The 22,748-nt window shown below is 46.8% G+C and overlaps 1 protein-coding gene across 2 annotated transcripts in view; it reads left to right on the forward strand.

Moving 5' to 3' along the window:
- Positions 1-22,748, forward strand: part of PPP3CC (protein phosphatase 3 catalytic subunit gamma) — a 653,177-nt gene that overhangs the window by 560,101 nt on the left and 70,328 nt on the right. The gene's annotated exons all lie outside the window — the stretch shown is intronic.

Raw genomic sequence — 22,748 nt, forward strand, 5'->3', positions numbered from 1 at the left:
AAATCAGTTCCTGTTCTACTGGGGTGACCCTCCTTATTAGGGTGACAGACTTTGAATAAAACTAGATTCAGATTTCCCCATATCCAATGTTGTTGATAAACTGCTGTGTCTGGGTCTATGGAATTTAGTAAACTAAACCATGCTCCACAGGAGCCATTGTGTGTGAACGGATGTGGAAAGAAAGGCAGAACTCCTTTGTTATTCTGATAGGGAGGGAGTCGGCCACACACCCAACAATTGGTGGCATTACTAGTCTGATGAGAATGATGTAACATACTAATGAAGGTGTTATTGCGCAGCGCAAGTCTATAAGATAATTCATGTGGCGGTAGGTCACTAAAAGAATGTTCAGCAGTAATATTATAAACATGTCTAGAAATAGGATGATATATGTGCAAAATCACACTCGTAATGATTATTAAAACACTCAATAAAAACAGAATTAATAATGTCCTCACACAGTAGCTACGCAGTGATTTACAATACGCCTGTCGTTTCAACATTTCTCTGGTATTTTCTCTACTCAGGTCCAAGGGATACATGTCAGAGACAATTCAACCGCTTCACCTTGGAGAGGACTTAAACAATCAAATTGCTCGACTGTTTGGGCCTAAGTTTTAATTTATAGTTCTGAGAGTCATTCCTTTCGACAAAGGGAAGTTTTGAATCAGTCTGTGAGGGAGTGCAGGGCACAGTGTCTATATCCGAGGATAGTCCATGAAATTTCTTAACGTGACTGGAATGTATCCATCCTTTGCGGCCCTCCACTTTCACGGCTGTTCTTGTGGTCAGCAGGACTAGCTTCGGTGTTTTCCACCTGGGCTCCAATTGGGTTTTCCGATCGAAATTCCTCACAAACACCAGATCCCCCGGAGCAACGTCATGGGGTTTCACCTCAGTGTTGTCAGGAAAAGCTGCAGCTACCTGTGAACGACAAGATTGTAGTGCAGACATCAAGGAAGCCAGGTAATCTGTCAGCATATTACAATTAACATCAGTTATTTTACGTGGTACAGGCGTCCCCCACATATTTGGTGGTCTTCCGAAGATCACCTCATACGGGGATAGCCCTGTTCGAGAGTGTGCTACCATTCTTATGTAAAATAGTGCAACTGGTAAGGCTACTATCCAATCAACACCTTTCTCCTTACATATTTTAGACAATCTGATTTTCAAAATTTGATTATGTCGTTCCACGAGACCTGCTGCCTCGGGGTGTCGGACACAGTGGAACTTCCACTGATATCCCAACAAAAGTGAGACATGTTTCATTAATTCGGATGAGAAAGGCTGGCCGTTATCTGAATATACAACACGTGGTAGCCCGTACCGTGGGAAGAATTCTCGAACTAACTGTTTGGCAGTAGTCGGGGCCGTGTAATCTGATACTGGGTACGCCTCAGTCCATCGGGAGAGAGCGCAGACAACTACAAGAACATATTTGAATCCTCGACATCGTTCCATCTGGATATAATCCATTTGGAGCACTTCAAAAGGATGATCAGGAGTCTGGAATCCACCCTGTTCTACGGGAACACTTTTTCCCGGGTTGAACTGACAACATATCATACAGGTACGGACCTTTTGTTTAGCTGCTGCTCGTAAATGTTTATTGAACCAAATGTGTTGAATGCTATCTAGCATAGCTTTTTCTCCTAAATGCGCCGGGCTGTGAATTGTAGCTATAATGGCTTGGACCATAGAGTCAGGAAGAAACCATACAGATTTCTCCTTCGTCATCCATCCCTGATCTGTCTGGATCCCTCCTAGTTCAGTCCATTTCTTTAATTCTTCTGCAGTAGCATGTGTCTGTATGTCAATTACGTCAAGTGCGGGATCCTTAATTGTCATACACTGTGTTGGTGTCTGAACTATTGGCTTTGTCATGTCTAATGTGCGATTCTGAGCAGTCTGTTTAGCTGTTCTGTCAGCTAAATCATTGCCTTGAGAAATGATATCAGTAACCTTCGTGTGTGCTTTACATTTCATAATCGATATAGCAGTAGGTAGATGTATTGCGTCTAACAAGGCATGAATGAGGGGTCCGTGCTGAATGTGGGCACCATGGGAGGTTAAATAACCTCTCTCTCGCCACAGTACGCCGAAGTCATGTACAACTCCGAATGCATAACGTGAGTCAGTGTATACATTAACTTTCTTATTAGTGGCTTGAATACAGGCTTGTGTTAGAGCAATAAGTTCTGCTGCTTGGGCTGACAAAGTATCTATACAATTTGTCTCAATAACTTCAGTGTCTGTTGTGACTGCATACGCGGCCACTAAATCTCCTGTACTTGTTCTCATGCACGATCCGTCTACATACAACGTCAGGTCTGGATCTAACAATGGAACGTCTGTCAAGTCTTGTCTAGGTTTCGTCTTTATTTCAATGATTTCAACACAATCATGAGCTAGTGGGTCTGTTCCAATTACAGGTAATAGTGTAGCAGGATTCAATGTATTACACCGTCGGATCTCTATGTGTGGTTGAAACAATGTCAGTTCATAACCGGTAAGTCTTGCTATGGTCAAGTGTTGTGTTTGTGTTCGGTTCACAAGAACCTCTACTGCATGTGGTACTTGTACTGTCAATGGATGTCCTAATACTATGGCATCGCTTTGTCTGATTGCTAAAGCTGTCGCCGCCACTGATTTCAGGCATGCAGGCAAAGCCTGAGCTACGGGATCTAATGTACTGGAAAAATAAGCACATGGCTTGCGTGATCCTGCTTGATCCTGAGTGAGTACTGACAAGGCAGTACCTTCACGTTCTGTAACAAAAAGTGTAAAATGTTTGCTATAACATGGTGTTGCTAAAACAGGTGCTTGACATAAAGCTTCCTTTAGGCTTTCAAAAGCTTGTGTATGTTCCTGAGTCCAAGGGAGAACAGTCGATGTGGCTGCCTCCTGTGTGGTTAGCTGAATGAGTGGTTTTGCTAGAAATGCGTACTGAGGGATCCACTGCCTACAATATGAAGTGAGGCCTATAAAAGCCCGCACTTCCTTTTGTGTCTGGGGTATTGACATGTTAGCAATTAACTGGATGCGATCTGGTGTAAGCTGCCTTCCCTCCTTGGACAGCGAGTGACCAAGATAAATAACTCGCTGGACACAGAATTGCAGCTTAGAAGGAGACACCTTGTGCCCCTTGTCTGCTAGAAAATGTAAAACTGTCAGAGAAGCCTTTTCACATTCACGTTCGCTTCTCGCGGTGATCAGCAGATCATCGACATATTGAAGCAGTGCAGTATTGACTGGCATGTGGATACTGTCAAGTTCTCGTTTCAGTGCTTGGCTGTAGATGCTGGGGCTTTCTGTGAATCCTTGGGGAGCGCGTGAGAATTTAAAGCTGCGCCCATTTAAACTGAATCCGAACAAATATTGGCTTTCCGGATCTATTGGGACGCTGAAAAAGGCATTCTTGAGATCAATTACAGTAAAGAATGTTGCTTCGGAATCAATTGCTGTCAATAATGATGATATATCAGGGACCACAGGAAATTGTGGTACAATGCACTTGTTTAGTTCACGCAAATCAATAACCAATCGGTATACTGGTGGGGCAGTAGGATCAGTTCGTTTAAGAATCGGAATTATCGGTGAATTACATACATTGGAGTCTGTTTCTACAACTACTCCCTGGGCAATTAGCTCATCAATGATTTTCAGCAAAGCCACTACAGCATCATGTGGTAACTTGTATTGTCGCATTCGTGGTAGTACCACTCCTGCTTTCAATGTGACTCGGTATGGTGTAATGTTCATGCAGCCAACATCCGTAGGGCCTTGTGCCCATAGATGTACTGGTAAAGTCTGTAGTCGGGGATCCATGTCCCTAGACACATAGTGACCTTTAAAATCACGTAGAAACAACCTTACTCCTTCCGGAGAACAACATATTATGGCTCCTAGTGCTTTCAGAGTTTTAATTCCTAACAGATTTTCTGGGCATGATTTAGTAAGCAATAAATCTGTAGTTCGTGTCAAAGGTCCTATCGTAAGTGGGAGAGGCTGTGATACTTCATTAACAATAGGTTTTCCTGAAAAACCAAGGGAAACATTTTGAGAGCCTGAGAGGGGTGCCCCTGGAACTTCACTACGTTTTATAGTTGTTCGACTTGCCCCTGTATCGAGTAAGAATTTTCTATCTTGACCTAATAATTCACTATGTACATACGGTCCTTCTTGATCTACAGGAATCTCGATGAGCGGTAAGTCAACTTCCCTCTCTAGGCTTGTTCATGCGTAACGCTGATACTCAGGATATTCATATTGTGCAGTCTGATACATTTGTCATGTTGTGGTTTGTGTGGCAGTAGCAGGCAACGGTGGTGCAGCTGGCACAAACTGTATGGGCTGCTGTGAGGCTGGCATGGACTGTTGCTGAACTGGCATGGACTGTCCATGCTGCATAGCTCCTTGTTCATTCTGATCTTGTCTAACTAATCGTGGTCTCTCTTTTGCAATACCTGTAGCTATATTACGTTTCAGGACTGGACAGTCGTGTACATAATGGCCTAGTTGTTTACAGTAATTGCAGGTTCCTTTTACGGGAGCTGCAGAATCACCAGAATGTGTCACACCCTTTTTGTGACCCTCTGCTGGTACTGTCTGAGAAACTAGCATTTTCATTTTTGTATCCTTCATGCGTCTATGCTCGTGTTCTTGTTCATCCCTAATTCTATTGTGATGATACTGTAACATTTGTAGCATTTGTGACGGAGTGTTACTTTGCCAGGTACTCTCGAATTTCAATATTCTATTCTTCACTGGAGGCAATGCATTTTCCACTAATTTTGTCACAAATAAATGTGGATATGAGTCACTACTTGCTTTTATACCACTATTTATACCAAAACATTTTTCAAATCGAGCATAATAATCGCTTGTGTCTTCATCTTGCTTTTGTTTGCAGGCTGTGATTGCACCCCAATCTTCCTTTTTTGTAGTTAATAGACGTGGCAGTACCTGTACTAGTAAACCTGGTAACAGTTTAACTTTATCCCCGAGCCCTGAACCTGCAGTTCGGGCCCTTTCTTCCTCTGCTAATGCTGTCCAGTCTATCTTTTGGTCTCCCACTTCCCACTCTTTTTCTTTCAGTTTTTCATAGATGCCAGCAGGCAAAACCACTTTTAATATCGTCATAATATCAGGAAAGGTGTACTTTCCCATTAGTAACATGTCCTTAATTTCTCGGTGGAAACCCGCTGGGTCTTTGTCATGACTAGGTACTACTTTCTTCATTTCTAATAATTCCATTTTTGATATGGGTGTGTAAACAAATACACGGTGAAACTCATTGTCTTCGCCTTTTATTGGGTGCACTTCTCGTAAAGGATTTTGTCTATCCATATAGTACGGCGTTCTTTCTCTGTGGGGCAGCGAGAGAGAATCCGGATTTACAAAAAGGACATACTGTTTACGTGACACTAATATCTCTTTAATTAGCTTGTTACTAGAACCTCTCCATCTGTTCGTGAGTAGTTCCGTTAATATATCAGGTAAAGGACCAGGGTCAGCATGTTGGCTCTTATATAATATAAGGAGTTGCTGAATCATATAGATTCCAGCTAAACGTTGTTCATCTGCACTGAGATTAAAAAACGTGTGTGCTACGGTCTCTTCACCGTATATTTCAGGACTGTCAATCCAGTGAACAGCTGATCTGGCTAATTCTTGCTCATCCATGGAATCGAGGAGGTGGTAACCCCTTCGTTCTCGTAGTATTTTATCTGCGGCTTGAAACAAATGTTCAGGAGACTTCAGATTTATTACAGGCGTCGGATACGTTCTGCTATTATTTGGGCATACAGAGTGTATGGGATCAGAAAAACATCTAGCATTATTACAGGATCTTCCTCTGCCTACATAGGCTATGGTCTCTGACTGTCTTGCGGAATTCCCTGATTCGGACACTTCATCTGGCTCGAACTCGTCTGTTCCCAATCTTTCTTCATGAATACGCTCTATTTCTCTACGGATTTTTCGGCACATGGCTATTATACAATTTTGCTTATCGTGTCTCCCTTCTGATATATTCTGGCTCCATCTTGTAAGAATAAGCATTGCATTCGGGTCTACCCCCGGACGGTCTTGATTTCTGATCACACAGTTTATGAGGAAACGTAACAGTTCCCCCTGTATCTCTACTTTCTGGAATTCCATAGCTCTGTTAATACATCCTGGATCTCGTCCTGTTTGAACAAAATGGTATATGTTATCTAGATGCGTAGTCATTCCTGGTAACCTTGCTAAATACTCTGCGGCTCGCCTGATGCGTAATGATGCCAGGACCATTTCGCCCTCTTTACCAACCACCGGGTCATATCTACAATTTACAAGGAGTTCCTTAAGCGTACGTTCACTTACGAATTTAGGAGTACGTGAATGCGCTGATTCTTGAAAGACAAGTTTATTTATTCTGGGTGGTGTAAAGGTATTGCTAGCACCTCCCGTGGCCCCATCTGGGGCATCGGGTGTGAATGGGTTCGTTGAACGTGACACAGCAACTATGGGTGTCGATACCACTGTAGAATCGACTGCGGGGACAGATGTGCTTGCCGAAGCTTGTATCGGGACTTGCTGTTGCACGGGGTCGGATACCTGATCCTGACGTTGAACCCCTCCGCCAGACGGTCTATGTAGTGTGGCGTTAGTATACTCGGGAGCTGTGTCGTCTAGATATGAGGAAAGAAAAACATCTTCTGCGGTTCTGGGATGCCCCTTTTGATGTACCTTAATTGGAAATAACGGGGGTGGCAAGTCTTTTGGCATCCCTGGAACAGCCTTGGGTAGTCCTTCGGTTAGAAGGGGATACATACCATTCATAAGAGCATTTCTTCGTCTATTTACTTGTTCTGACTTCACTCGGATACCTTCCTCAATTAATAGATCTTCTTGAACTTTATTTGAACTTTCTTTACTCCTCTCTTCTTGTCTACGTGCTTTTTCTGTACGTCTATGAGATTCTTTACGCCATAACTCAACAGCGTCTTTCTGTGACTGTCTGACCTTTCTTTTCCATAACTCTTCCTCCACTTTCATGATGCACTCTGCATCCCAGGTTCCCGCTGCGGGCCACCTTTGACTTTCCGGCAATCCCTTGGTATAATCTACCCATAGATCAAGAAACAATATGGCATCTAAGCCATGCTTGTGGTACATAAAATGCCCTGGAGTGTCCCTCGGAGGAATAGGAACTGCTTCTTCAAGCACCCCTTTTCTGGTAGTAATCTGTCTTAACTTCGAGAAGAGCGGCATATTGACAACTGATCTGATACTTACTCTTGAATTCACTTAATACGAAAAAACACAATAATGAACAGTGAACAAAGAACAATCATTCATACCACAATATGCAAGACATTTGAACACTTTAAACATTGAATATTAAACATTTTAACAATAACCGACAATGATGACAGTCTGCCTAACTAATCACCACGCTGAATTCTTGACAATAACTAAATACTTCGGAATACTTGATATACTGCTAAACAGTACATATACACTGCTAAACAGTGCAGACCGGATTTGTGTACCCAAATCCGTCTTGACCGGCACAACCTATGTGCGCGTCAACACGCCTCCTCGGCGATGGTACTCACCGAGTAGCTCCTTGAAACGGAAGGCCTCAGAGAATGGACAGGACTCGATAACTGCGGATAGCGGACCCTCTGGACATCGGGATTTCGAAAAACCTGGTGGGCTTCTGTATACCTCGGATCTTGCTCTCTCAGCTAGGCTCTGGTCGGGATACTTCGCACTTCTCACCGCCTCGTCTGGGTTGATCGCAGCCTCAGTCGCCCCCGCTTGACCGGAGGGAGCTTACAGGAAATCCTGCTGGTACGCGTTTATGGTCCGTCCAGCTGTGGCAGGAGACCGGGCCTGCAACGCACCGCCGGCGCGTGAGATGAGAAAGTGTCCCTGTTCGGGCGCCATTATGTGGTAAATATTCTTTTTACCGAAACTGAATTTCATACGGAATCTTAAAAAATACAGTAAAATAGCTCAGAATAACAAGAGGCAGAATCCGTGGTATAAGAGGTTTCTAAATGGGCTTTATTCCATCCAAAATGGCCGACTCGAGTCGCGGCCTTCAGGTTCCGTCACCACGAGGGTTCAGGAAGTGAAGTACAATACTTTATTGACAAGAAGTAACTTTTATAGGTCATACATTTACAATGAAACAAGTGCAACAAGGCGTAACAATTGATAAGATAAATTAACATAGTGATACGTAATTGAAACTAGGCGTAATAAGGAGCAAAAAGAAACATGATTGGCTCTCATTATCTTACATAGGTGGATCTATACGATAATACTTAACATGGATGCGTGCGCAGCAGCATGACGTGTGATTGACGTGCAACTAGGGGGTGAAGGGGACTTGACATTTAGCTCTACATGTGGAGACGAGAAGTCTAGGGGGTCATGTCAACCTAATCCCAAATCATATCTAACATCCTATGTTTAGAGAACTATGTTATCCACAAGGAAGGACTCTCGGACAGAATCTATTCTATACTAACTGTATGTGCGTGTACAAGCGTCTAAGTGTCTATATGAGAAGCGAGGGGCAGAAAACTTTCCATGGCAACAGGGCTATGAATCACTTGCAGGAGGACGGAAAGGCTGAGTCCTTTGCTTGTGAGCTAAAGGAAATGTTTACCTAAATCACTAGACAGGAATGCATCGGCTGAAGAGCAAAATAGATAATTCGAAGGTGAAATACAGCTTCTTGGCAGGCAGGCGAAAACTGGCCGAGGCAGGCACCGTTAGCTGCACAGGGAGTAGGACAAAGTTCATGGATACAGATGCGAGCTCAAGCTGAAACTGTCAGAGACAGAGAGCAGGGAAAGGCTTTGAGGAAAGAATCGGGCCTACTTGCCTGAACTGTAAAAATGGAGTACCTTAGCCATATAAAGTCGGTGGCTTTTCATACTTAGGAATTGAATATCCAGCCCATTGATGGCGGATCTGACAGAGAACATGTCGACGGTAGACACACATATGTTTGCGTCTTGGAAACTGGAACTGGAGGGAACATACATGTACTTGTGACATGCACATAGAATCGTTGGGGTCCAAGATAGGGGACATAACTGATCAGGAAAATCCACATTTCCACATTACAGTTACCGTTCGGTGTCGACTACTAGCTTTAGTGCTCCGCACCCTCTTCCAACTTTCAGACCGGATTGGTCCGAACTTCGAAGCTCGATCGACGATGGAATCGAGGACTCCATTCAAGAGGTGTCCGTTATGCCACGCGAAGTACCCTCATATCGACGTCCACCCAGTCTGTAATAAATGTCTCTCGCCGGATCACGACGAATCGAAATGCATGGCCTGTGCACGGTTCCGATCTAAGAAGACTCTGCGGAATCGACAGGCAGCGAGGCTGGAGGCGCAGCAAGCAGCGCCTGCTCCCACCAACATATTCAGCACTGAGGACGCCGAGAGCGTGGAAGAAGTAGTCTCTAGCCCCGCTTCAGAACATGATTCCCGATCGGACGACGACGATGAAGTGATCTTTCGACGTGAAGAAACCGTCGATGAGGTAGGAGACTTCGGCGAGGCCTACCGGGCCGAAGAAGACAGCTCTCCTGAGGAGCTAGGCCAATCCGTCGAAACGGAGGCCGAAACTGTACGTCGTCATCAGGCTCCGGTCGAGGGATCGCCTTCGGGCCTTACCCAAGATCAAATACATGGTTCCTCGGCCCCACCTTCCGGTCCGGCCTCGAACACTCTGCAAGAGCCACTATTACCGAAGACGACCGGGTTATTAAACCCAAAACCATCCATCGCTCCAGTCCCTTCAAAAACGAAAGTGAAACTGGTGGTGGTCGGATCGAAGGCGTCGAAACCATCCACTGCTCCGACGCCGAAAAAAGTCGTCTGCTCCGACCGCGTACAAAGAGACTTCGGCGCCGAGCTCACCGCAGCGGATGCGGTTGACACCCAGAAAAAGCACGCCCTCGGGCACCGCAAGGCACCAAGACCTTCGGCGCCGACATCGAAGGCCGTAACCTCCGCAGTCAAAATGGCCGCCCCGGCTACGTCAACACCTAGCGCACCGATGCCGACTAAGTCCTCGACTACGTCGACTGTCGATACATCCCTTCAGACCAGTGACCCCCTTCCGACAAAAAAGTCGGGGCTGGCCTCGACGTCTACTACCAAGGTGCCCATCAAACCACCATCTGCGTTCACTGTGCAGCAGGTCTCTGCATCTTTACAACGCGTCCGTGACCGGGCAACCCTCCACTCTATCTCGGGTCCCGACACAACCACACCCTGTAGAGTGCACTCGGAGCCCACCAACATTACGTTTGCGCTGCCACCGGCACCGAAACTATTTCAAATTCGGACACGTGTCCTCCACACACAGTCCACCACCTCTGGCCTTACAGAACAAGACTCTTCGGGGCCACAATTTATCGACGCCGACACTGGCAGGTTAATGCTCCACAAGCGCAAAATAACGCCAGTTAGGGAAGAGGAGCCATACAAAATTCCTCTTAAACGCAAGCTGCCAGCGGAGCAGGAACCAGTGCTCCAAGAACACTTCCAACCCTTCCATTCAGATCCGCAGTCCTTTTCTCCTACCCCTTCCGAATCGGACGCAATACAGGACTATGGCGGGGAGGATACCATTTACCCTGGGGACGTAGATCCTGATGAACAACTACAAGACCCGGATCAGGCGTGGGATGATCCCACAGACCAAAGTGTCGCGCCACATACTCAAGATGCGCAACTCTATAACGTAAAAACGTCTCCTACAGAGGACACGACTGCATTTAATGCCCTCATCGAACGGGCTGCTGCTCATCACGGGGTGGAACTCCATTCTGACGCCATTGAGGAAGACTTCCTGCTTGACACTTTCGCATCTTCAGAAAGAACTGTCAAAACTCTGCCCATGTTAAAAGGGGTTCTAAAACCTGCCAAAGACATTTTCAAGGACACCACAAGAGCCCGGGTGTTAAATCCCAGGATTGAAAAGAAATACAAGCCTGCACCCGGTGACCCTAAATACATTAGGGGTCAGTTGCCATTAGACTCCATGGTGGTTGCCAATGCTCGCAAGAGAGCCCACTCACAAACGACTGGTGATGCTCCTCCCCCAGACAAAGAGTCAAAAGTACTAGAAACATCGGGCAAACGCATTGCAGCGCAAGCAGCGAACATCCTGCGCATTGCCAATACACAGGCACTCCTGGCACGTTATGACAGGTCACATTACGACACGCTGGAGTCACTGCTCCAACATCTACCAGATGAGTATAAAGAGTCAGCGGAGCTCCTCATTAGAGAAGGACAACTCCTCACTAATGCATCCATAAAATGCGCCCTTGACGCAGCTGACACGGCGGCTAGGGCAATAAACACAAGCGTCATGCTACGACGCCATACCTGGTTACGCATCTCAGGCTTCAAACCCGAGATCCAAAACAATATTCTGAACTTACCAGTTAACACAGAATTCTTATTTGGCCCAGACGTTGACACTACCCTAGAAAAAAAGAAAGAAAGACACTGACAGTGCGAAATCAATGTGGGCTCTGCAAACGCAGCAATTTCGTAGTGGCTCCTTTCGTCGCACCGGAAATAGGGGAACAACAAGGGGTCAGGGGTCACAACAGCAGTATGCTAAAAGTGGCGCACAAAGCACCTATGACCAAAACAACAGGGGTGGATATCGTGGATCCAGCACCAAAGGCAGGGGACGTGGCTATGGCAACACCAGGTCCTCTCCAAAGAACAAACAGTGACGCCCTCTCCTTACCCCCCGACCACATAACACTTGTCGGGGGACGACTCCAGCTGTTCATGTCCGCGTTGAAGAACATCACCACGGACAGGTGGGTCAGGGACATCATCCAGCACGGGTACTGTCTAGAACTAACTTCCACTCCACCCAACATACCACCAAAGCACCGTCCTATGTCAGCCGAACACTTAGGTTTACTCCAGCAGGAAGTGCTTGCTATGCTCGCAAAAGGGGCAATAGAAGTAGTGCCCATCGACCAGCAGGGCACAGGGGTGTACTCTCTGTACTTCTTAATCCCCTAAAAGGACGGCTCGCTCAGACCTATTCTAGACCTGCGACCCCTAAACCTATATATTCTGTCAGAGCATTTCCATATGCTCACCCTCCAGCAGGTTCTCCCACTACTCAGTCAGGGGGATTTCCTAGCCACGCTAGACCTGAAGGATGCATACTTCCACATACCCATACACCTTTCACACAGGAAATACCTCAGATTCACTATTCAAGGGAATCACTATCAGTTCAAAGTTCTCCCCTTCGGAGTAACAACAGCACCCAGGGTCTTTACCAAGTGCCTGGCAACAGTGGGCGCGCATCTGCGAAGACAAAACATTCACGTCTTCCCTTATCTGGACAACTGGCTAGTTCAGGCCAAGTCAGCACAACAATGTGCCACCCACATGTCCCACACCATTCACCTTCTTCACGATCTGGGATTCTCACTAAATTACCCAAAATCAAGTCTCCAACCTGCGCACGTACAACAATACTTAGGCGCAACGATCAACACTCTGGCTGCCACAGCTCAGCCAACTTTAGTGAGAATCAACAGCATGCAACTGCTGATCTCAAAATTCCAACCTCAACACTCCCTTCCTGCGCGAGTGTTCATGCAGTTGATAGGCATGATGGCCTCCTGCATTTTCATAGTCCCACACGCGAGACTACATATGCGCCCGCTTCAGGAGTGCTTAGCACGTCAATGGAATCAGGCTCACGGGCAACTGAAAGACCTAGTGTTGGTGAGCGGTCGGGCATACAACTCTCTGCATTGGTGGAGCCCACAAAACCTTTGCAAGGGCCGACCGTTCCAAGAGCCTGTTCCACGAATCATACTAACAGCGGACGCGTCTCTCCAGGGATGGGGAGCTCATGTACTCAATTACACAGTGCAGGGACTATGGACAACACAACAAAAGAAGATGCACATCAACCTTCTGGAACTGATGGCAATCTTCCTAGCCATGAAGGCATTCAAAGTACACCTGTGCAACAAAGTCGTGTTGATCCGGACGGACAACATGACTGCCATGTACTACATACAGAAGCAGGGAGGAACACACTCTCCACAGTTGTCTCATCTGGCTCAGAGCATGTGGAAGTGGGCCATTCAGAGGGACATATTCCTCATGGCAGAACACCTCCCAGGCAAGGACAACCAGATGGCGGATCTACTCAGCAGACACAGCCACCAGATGCACGAGTGGGAGCTACACTCGTCAGTACTCCAACCGTACTTCCAGCAGTGGGGTCACCCAGAGATAGACCTATTCGCCACAAAAGACAACGCAAAATGCCAAAGCTTTGCCGCCAGGTTCCCACAGTCGCAGGGCAATGCGATATGGATGAACTGGTCCGGCAGATTTGCGTACGCTTTTCCCCCAGCACCATTAATACCGCTGGTGGCGCGCAAACTAAGGCAACACTCACTGACCCTTATCCTGGTTGCTCCAACGTGGGCACGCCAGCCGTGGTACACCACCTTTCTGGAAATTTCCGTGGTGCCTCATCAACGACTGCGGATAAAACCAGCATTGTTAACGCAGAACCATGGCGAAATTCAACACCCAGATCCCCAGCAACTGAACCTGGCGATCTGGCTCCTGAGGTCTTAGAATTTGGCTACCTAAACTTACCACCTGACTGTATGACTATCATCAAAGAAGCCAGGAGACCCACTACTAGAGCCTGCTATGCGGCCAAATGGAAAAGGTTTGTCATTTACTGCAACAACAATGACATTAACCCACTGGACGCATCTATTCAAAACATCATATGCTACCTCTTACACCTATACCGCTGTAATCTGGCATACAACTCAATACGCATCCATTTGACCGCGATAGCAGCCTACCTCCAAAACAGGCAGCACCTCTCCTTATTCAAGGTACCTGCCATCAAAGCTTTCTTGGAGGGACTCAAACGAGTAATTCCCCCAAGACACCCACCAGCACCAGTGTGGAACCTCAACTTGGTCCTCACCAGACTGATGGGTCCGCCCTTTGAACCTCTCCATTCATGTGAGATTCAATTCCTCACCTGCAAAGTGGCTTTCCTGGTGGCCATCACTTCCTTAAGGAGAGTTAGTGAACTCCAGGCACTAACCATTCAGGAGCCATTCATTCAGGTCCACGCAAACAGGGTTGTCCTACGCACCAACCCCAAGTTCATGCCCAAAGTCATATCACAGTTCCACATTAATCAAACTATCGAACTGCCCGTTTTCTTCCAAAATCCGCAAAATGTCGCAGAAAGAATTCTCCATACACTAGATGTAAAGCGGGCTCTCATGTACTATATTGACAGGACAAAGGATTTTAGAAAAACTAAACAACTCTTCGTTGCCTTCTCTCCACAACACAAAGGCAACGCCATTTCCAAAGCAGGAATAGCCAGATGGATCGTTAAATGCATTCAGATTTGCTATCACAAAGCTAAACGCACATTAACGGTTCCCCCACGAGCCCACTCAACACGAAAGTTAGGGGCATCCATGGCTATCCTAGGAAACCTCCCTTTACACGAAATTTGTAGAGCAGCCACATGGTCCACTATACATACATTTACCAAACACTACTGCGTAGATGTACACTCAAGACAGCAAGCAGCTGTAGGACAGGCTGTTCTCAAAACTCTTTTCCAGACTGCTGCAGCTGGCACAGGTAGCCGCCGCTAGGGGAGGTACTGCTATATATTCTATGCACAGATATGAATTCTGCAGCCCACATGCCTCGAACTGATTATGCTACTTACCAGTATGCATCTGTTCTTGGCATGTAGGGCTGCTGACATTCATATCGCCCACCCTCCTCCCCGGCGCCTGTCGAGGCTGCAGCACTCAGTATTTTCTGTATAGCTTGGTCATCACTTACTATATCTACTCCATCACTGCCACAATGGCGAAAAACAATCTAAGGATGGAGAGGATGCCCATGCGCACTGTAGTCCAGGGGAGGAGCCACCTATCTCGTGATACTTCGAAGACTCTTCCAGGACAACAATGTGCAATCATCCGGACCCAACACTAGGCGGCCATCTATGCACAGATATGAATGTCTGCAGCCCTACATGCCAAGAACAGATGCATACTGGTAAGTAGCATAATCAATATCATGGTCAGTGCCCCTCAGACCCTCAACACTCTAGTAGTGTCGAGGGAATACATACCAGTTTCAAAGACATACAGCAGTCCCTTGAGCAGACTGGGGGTTGCTCGAGCGAATCTGGGAGCATGGTCTGACTCACCTCGTTGTCTTCCACTTTTTGTGCTGTCCGGTTTGTCCTCCCGGTTCTTTTTAGCGCCTCTGGGACATCGAAGCCAGATTAAGGTACCGGGGTCTGCTCTAGCTCCATAGCTGTTTTCAACATTATATGATCCAGTCCTTCGTCTGACATATCGTAAGCAAACTGTCAAATTGTTTTCATTCTTTTGCCCACAGTTTGAGAGAATGGCAGAAAAGGGGCCTATCCTTTACAATTGTTCAAGCAGAGCTTTGCTGTGGTTTGTTGAACAGGTTCTCAGAGCACCCATTTTTAGACCTGGGGAGAAGGGCAGCTCTTACAAGAGAACACGCTTTATTGGTAATAAGGTAGTAACATCAGTCACACACACACATTTAAGAAATACAAACATACTTATTCCCATGAAGAAGTCAGTAAAAGAAATGCTTTTTGTTTTGGTGCAATAAAAATGTTAAAAATAGAAATGTTTGACCATGTGACCTTTCTAGAACGTTTGTGTTCCTTGCTTGCTGTCCCGGTAACATATCATGAGAAGCATTTGCAATGCAATAGGTCTCGCATTTCTGAGTTTGAGCAATTGACATTGTAAATGACAATGCCTTTATTTGTGTTTTGAAGACCCACAACACATAAATGAAAGGCATTGTCATTTACAATGCCAATAGCTCAAACTTTCGCAAATGCAAGACCTACTGCATTGCAAATGCTTGTTTCCAAGTGGCAGCGGTGGCACCCAGCATCTCATCCAAGCATTGGCAGATCTCATCGGTTTTGGCAGTTTGCAGCAGATAGCAGCGGACTGAAGTCCATATGTCGCAGGGGCAGAATGCCTCAAGAAGTCGTCCAAAATATAATTCAGGTTGCTTATTGCAATGAACCATATCTGATAACTACTGTTTAAGCACCGACTCCTGTCCTTTCCCCAGTGCCGTGTCAGCAGCAGAGCCAGTGATGTGAATTTGCACATGGGGTGTGGTACTTTCTGCACCCATCCCAGGGCCTCATCAAGTGGGTCGGAGGTAGCTGGTCCCTCACAATGTTTTGCAGTGTACTAAATACTGCAAACCAAAAGCTGTAAATCCACGCACAGGACTAGGCGAGCTGAAGAAAGTCGGCCTCCCGCGCTCCATACAGGCACACCTAGAATCCTCCTGCAACCCCCATCTACACAGCACTCCAGGCGTGTAATACATCCTGTGAAGATATGCTACTGGGCAGGAGCTCCCCTGTCTGTGCGCAGCAGTACTGTACTCCCATGTTTTGTCAGTCAGTGGGCCCAAGTCTGCTTCTCACCCAGTTTTGGTGGTGTTACTTTTGCTTAACTCGTCAGATTGTGTTGCTCGGTAGAGCAGAGTGATACATTTTTGGGAGATCATAGCGCTGCCCACTATCTTCGGGGAGATACCAAATAGACTCAGTTTGCTGAGTCTATTTGACTCTTTAGGAAGAGTCTATTTGGTCTTTTTCGTTCTATTTGACTGTTTGGTTCTTTAGGAAACTCCGGCATCACTTTTTGCTTGCGTCCTGCAGTCTATAATAAAAAAGCGTATCCAGGGGTAATGTGAGAGTACTGTTAAAGATCCTCCAGAGTAAGAAACGTGCCCTGAGGAGGCGGGTCACCCCATGTCTTGAGGTTAAGTTTTCACAACTGTGCCTGTGCTAACTTTTCAGATGTAGCAGGGACAAGTGGGTGCTTCACCAGCGTGGCAAGAGGGGTGTACAGTGTTGTAGTGTTAGCCTTTCTTCTCAGCCCTCTCCATGCTGCATTTGTGCAAACCACCTTATCTGTTTCCTCGCTGTTGGTAAGTCTCTTCTCCCATATTACACTTGTTAGGGGCGTAGGGGACGCCAAGCTATTTTGACCAGCGAGCTGAGCCATGTACAAGGGCGGAGAAACCAAAAATGTGCGTAGTGTGGTTGAGCACATAGATAATATAGCTATATATTGTGAATGGTGATCCCGTTTCTATGGTGTGGTAGGGTCAGGAAATCCCAGGCTGCCTATGTGAGCCTTATTAGTAGAGTTCAGTGTGTGGAAAAGACTCTCTGCTTAATTGGGATATGCATGAAGTAGTATAGGAACTTCAGGCGCATCATCCTTTTGATGAGATTAATTCTGCCAGCCATAGGCAGCGGCAGTTTAAGCCAAAGATCTTCCTGCTCTTCCAGGGCGATAATTGACCTGCCATTATTCAGGGTCAGGATTTCCTCAGTGCTACGGCCTATCCAAATCCCTAAGTATTTGAACGGAGAGTCTTACCACTCCAGGGGAAAGTCTCATGTAAATCTAGTTGTACTCTCCGTCAGTAGGATAAGTGTGGATTTGCTCTCGTTGGTCAGTCCGGAGAGGCCGCCGAATCTGACAAACTCGCTCAAAATCGCATCCAGATTGATGCGCGGATTCTTGAAATATAGGGTAAGATCATCCGTATACATTGATACTAATAACGTTTGGTCACAAAACCGCAGAAGTGCGGAGCTCGCATGATTCTGCCACAGCTTAGCAGCTCGGGTCTCCACTGCCAGCGCAAACAGCGCAGGCGACAGGGGGCACCCCTATTGGGTTCTCTTCTTTATACCAAGCTGCAGTGACTGGCCACGGTTTAGATAGTCTCATCGGCAGGAGCGTGCACAACAGTCCAATCCGTGCCAGAAATTGCAGGGGAATACCCATGTGGCACAGCACCGTCATTAAATAACTCCATTCCAGTAAATCAAATGCCTTGGTGCCATAGAGTAATATTGCTGCTGCCTGGGTGTTGGAATTAATTGGGTGTGGCACGGTCCTCAGATTATGCTTGGTGGATCTGTCTGATACAAAGGCAGCCTGATTTAGTAGGACCACGGTTGGAAGAAGCAACAATCATCTATTGTTGATGACCTTTGCGAGTATCACAGTTAATCAGTGACAGTGGTCTACAGGACTCACATTGGTCGGCTGGTTTAAAAAGCTTAAGGAGTGTTATTATGATGGCTTCACACATAGTCTGTGGGTGGACGCACGTGTCTAGTGCTTTCATCATAAATGTTGTAGCTACGGTGCTAAAAGATCAATATATGGTTTGTATATTTTGGCAGGCATGCTGTCTGAACCAGGGGCCTTGCCGTTGGGAAATCCCTGGATGGCATCCTTGATTTCGTCTACAGTGAAGGTGGTGAGCCAAGAACTTGTGATGAGCTAAGCTGAGCCATGCAGTGGCCGTGTCTTCAAGGTTTGCATGCACCTGCCCTGGGGTACATGCACCTTGTGATGTGAAAAAATTATTTGTAGTAGTCATGAAATACATCATGTTTCCGCAGACTCATGTCGCGGCTGGCCATCTTTATGTATGATTTGAAGAATGTCATCAGCTGCCCATGGTTTCTGAATTAGGGCAGTAATCGCTATTCCTGATCATATTTCCCCAGGAAATTGGCCTCCTGTTCCTCGGTTTCATTATACTGCGTTATGAGTTGCCTCATCTCTTCCATGTGTCATGCACATCCCTGTCCCGCTATATCATTCTCTATATTTTTGATTTTTACATTTAATGTCTAGAGTTTGTTTCTCAGCATTTTGAGTACTTGGTTATAGAGTGCCCTCTCAGGACCACCTTAAACACTTCCTACATAATGACGTTCATAGGGACGGTGTTCAGTGAAATAATCTGATATGGCTTTCCGTATTTCAGCTTGGAATGCTGCATCTGCAGTACCCTTGGAGAATCGTGCCACAGTCTAGTGATGGGGCGTGTATCAGGTACAATTATATCCGCCTACACCGGTGAGTCGTTGGGCAACATGCGTGCCCAGTGTGTCACCGTCTCCGCCCATGTGCCCACGTCATGGCTGAGGAGCCAGTGATCTAATCTGGCGAGTTCATGGTCCTTAATAATGCCGTTAAGTGTGATGCAGGCGGCTGAGCAGTGCCCATGTGGTATGTGCAGTCTGTCTAATAATGGGCTTAGCGGTGTATTGAAGTCTCTGCCCAGAGGACAGAGTTCCTAGATTTTCCCTCAGAGTGAACGGTAGAAGTCAGGATAATCAATGTTAGGACCTTAAACATTTACCACAGTAACATGCTTGGTGTGGAGGGTCCCTTGTATGATGTATCAGCCCATGTCGTCTCTGACTGGTGCAGTCATACGAAAAGGCATCCCTTCTCTGGCCAGAATTGAAACCCCCCGCCTTGAGTAGCTTGAATAGTTGCCATTGACTCTGAGAGCCGCACACTTTTGAAATCTACTTGTGTCAGTGTGTGGCAGGAGGTGCATCTCCTGGAGAAAGACTATATCAACTTTCTGCTGATTGAGATATGCATGTCTCGCGGTTAAGTAACCCCATTATTTAACCCGCGCACATTCCAGATAAGAATCCTACAGGCTGCGCCGCGCAGAGTGTTGGTGGACATTTATATAGTTGGACGCGTTGGAACCTTCTGCCTCGAATTTGGAGGTCAGGAGTCGGCTAATAAGGAGGAATTTTCTATGGGCTGGCCGTTACATATATTGTGAACTCTGAATTGTATTTTTATGAATAGGAAGCGTCACTTTTGGATTATGACCTTATGAAGATATTTTTATAGGATTACCTTCATTACTTACCGCTTGAGCCCTGAGGAAGTCTTTTGGAAAATATTGCCTTAGACGAAACACGTGTTGGCTGTACGTTTTGAGGATGTACGAATTGAGAACAGAGTTTGTTTAACCCTTTCGATGCGCGTGACGGAGCGGTTCCGTCATGCGCATCGGTCGCGCTGTGCGGATGACGGAACCGCTCCGTCACGGCCCCCCCGCGCAAGAACCTTCAGCACGGCGCGGTAATCCGCGCCACGCTGAAGGGGTTAAACAAAGTCTTTCAAGAAATACGACAGAACCTGAAAATAAAGATTGTCGATGAAGACAGGATATCATTTTCTTATATGTACTTGTGCTTGAAAACTCCTATCATTTAATATAGAGACATATACTTCTGAACCTTGCTCAGGGAGTTAACATTTGTTTGAACTTTTACAATTGCTTGCAATAGTAAGCTAACAGCGTTGGCTGGTGGCTGTTTTTCCCTTGAGGCATACAAATGTGATAATTTGATCTTGGATTTTTCAAACCACAAAATTTTGCGCAGTTTAGACCTCACTACCCGTCAGTAAGTATTAGACATTTTTATAGTGTTGTTGGGATGCTTTGGGGGGGGTGGGGGGGGGAGGAATGTTCCCATACGTTATGTTCCTGCTATGAGCCTACATGGTTTGTCAGTGTCTGTGCTGCCATTGGTGCCAATTTCTTCCTGCCCTCCCCACATCCCTATTCCCCCCCCACCCCTTACTGGTTAACACAATCTACCAATAGCCCCCACCATGAGTCATGCAACAACCAACAACCAAGAACTCCTTGCCCATTGAAGCAACAACTAAATAAACATAACGCCCTGAGATTTCCCACACAAGGTGGTGTGCAATCGTCCATAGCATGTATTTTACCATCTGCAACGTTTTCCCAGGCACATATACAGATACATTGCAATTTTGATTCCCCCAGCTGATGGGGCCTTCAGTGTCTCCCAAGTGTCAAATGAAGCCATGGTTTACAAGTTACATTGGTAAGTGGTGTCTGGTGTGTCAGCCATGGCGACACAGCCACATTCCTTCAATCATGAGCGCCGTTCCAGTCCCGCAAGCGTCCTCAGGGGTACATTCAGCCCTCGTCAATACCACCGTGTACATTATCTTGTTGAGGAGGCCTAGCTTGCTAGATTTTCGAGCCTTTCAGAAAGTTATTTTTCTGTTACGGAGTGTGCAGAATCGTGTGTTTGCCCTGATATGTCACTCTCAGGCGAGCCGAGTACAGCATTCTGTATTGATGTCAGGTTCTGTAGCTTTTTCTTAATTGGCCCAAATGCCCACCGATCTTCTCGCACCACCACAGTAAAGTCAGGGTAAAAGGGATACATGACTGCCTTTATATTGCATATGTTTTCTCGTGCCAGCTGTAGGGCCATATCCTGATCCCTGAAATTCAGCAGTATAGCTATAATGAGTCTAGCAGGTGTTCCTGCAGGTGGGTGGGGTGCACTCTTGCCATGGGTGTGCTCCTCTACCAGCAGATTTAGAACCTTTCCGCACCATATAAGAATATCAGCATGTCCTCCACAAAGATTTGCATTTTCCCAGTAGAGGTCAACTCAGCCACTCCTGTTATACGGAGATTATTCATTCTGCATCTCGCTTCCAAAACCTCATTCTTGGTTTTAATTAATGATAGGACTGTGTCCATTTGCAGCATGTTTTCGTTGTTTGAGTGCTGGTCATCCTGTATATAGAAGATTTGTTGTTCTGCTTCCTCAAGGCGACTGTCTTGTTTCTGTATTTTCTCCGTTGTGCTGTCCATATGGGTGGTTAGCGTGTTGATCTTTCAGTCGTTGGATGTGAAACGAAGTTGTACACTATACTGCTGAGGAGTACCTTTATCGCAGTGTGACCCTCTGCCCAGGGGTTTTTCTCCTGTGCCCCTGTCTCTCGTGGCGTCACTGGAGCCCACTCACCACCCATCCTCGCAGAAGCGAAGGAGGGTTTAGTCCATCATCTTCTTCCTTTTGGTACCGGAATAGTTAAGCCAATACAGGGTATGCGTTGTCCAATATGACCACTTTCTTCACTCTCTCACGGCTTGAATTCTCCCTGAATAGGTCGCCGTTTCCCAGATCCGAGGCCCGCATTCCACATACCATTAGAGCCGTAACCCCCACCTACAGACCTGGTGGCCCCCCTCCCCGTGGTGACTGACTGCCTCCTCTTGAGGCCTGACAGTGGGCAGAGGGCAGTCACGCCAGCACCAGTGGGCACCCACTCGAGTAATCACCTCCAAGGTTTGGGCGTGGCGGGTTGCCCCTCCATTTGCAGTCTGATGTCGAACACCACGCCGCAACTAGAAGCGGCCAGCTGCCCTGCCCAAATCAAGGGCCCAGAGAGCTCTGATCTTTAACCCGGCAAGCCTCAGCAGCCTGCGGCCAATACAAGCCGCACTAGGGAGGGGCAGGCATGTCTGCACCTTCAGCCACCTGGCCAAGCCGTCTCAGAGGGTGTGGGAGGTCCCCAGGCAACCCCAGTAGACCTCACCACTGGCAGCTCACAGTGCTTCTCTGGAACACAGGTCTGCCACAGGTCAGAGCCCAGCAAGTTCCGGCCACGCTCCACCACATGTGCGGACTGCCTAGTATGGCGTCCCCGGAACGCGTGGAGTTCCCTTGGTGCTGAACTCAAATCCAGTCCTCCATGAATCTGCCACCTCTTCATGCGATCAAGGCTTTCGGGTAGCCGGCATTCATGGTATTTCTGTATTTGACATGTCCCGGTCTGGTGGGACTCCTGAACCAGGCCAAGCCACACACCCCCAGGCCCAATATTAATGAGTGTTGATAGGTTCTTCACTAAAGATGCATGCATTGACAGCAAGCGTATACATTTTGGTCA

The sequence above is a fragment of the Triturus cristatus genome, chromosome 11 (genome assembly GCF_964204655.1).
Source record: "Triturus cristatus chromosome 11, aTriCri1.1, whole genome shotgun sequence".
NCBI classification, from domain to species: Eukaryota; Metazoa; Chordata; class Amphibia; order Caudata; family Salamandridae; genus Triturus; species Triturus cristatus.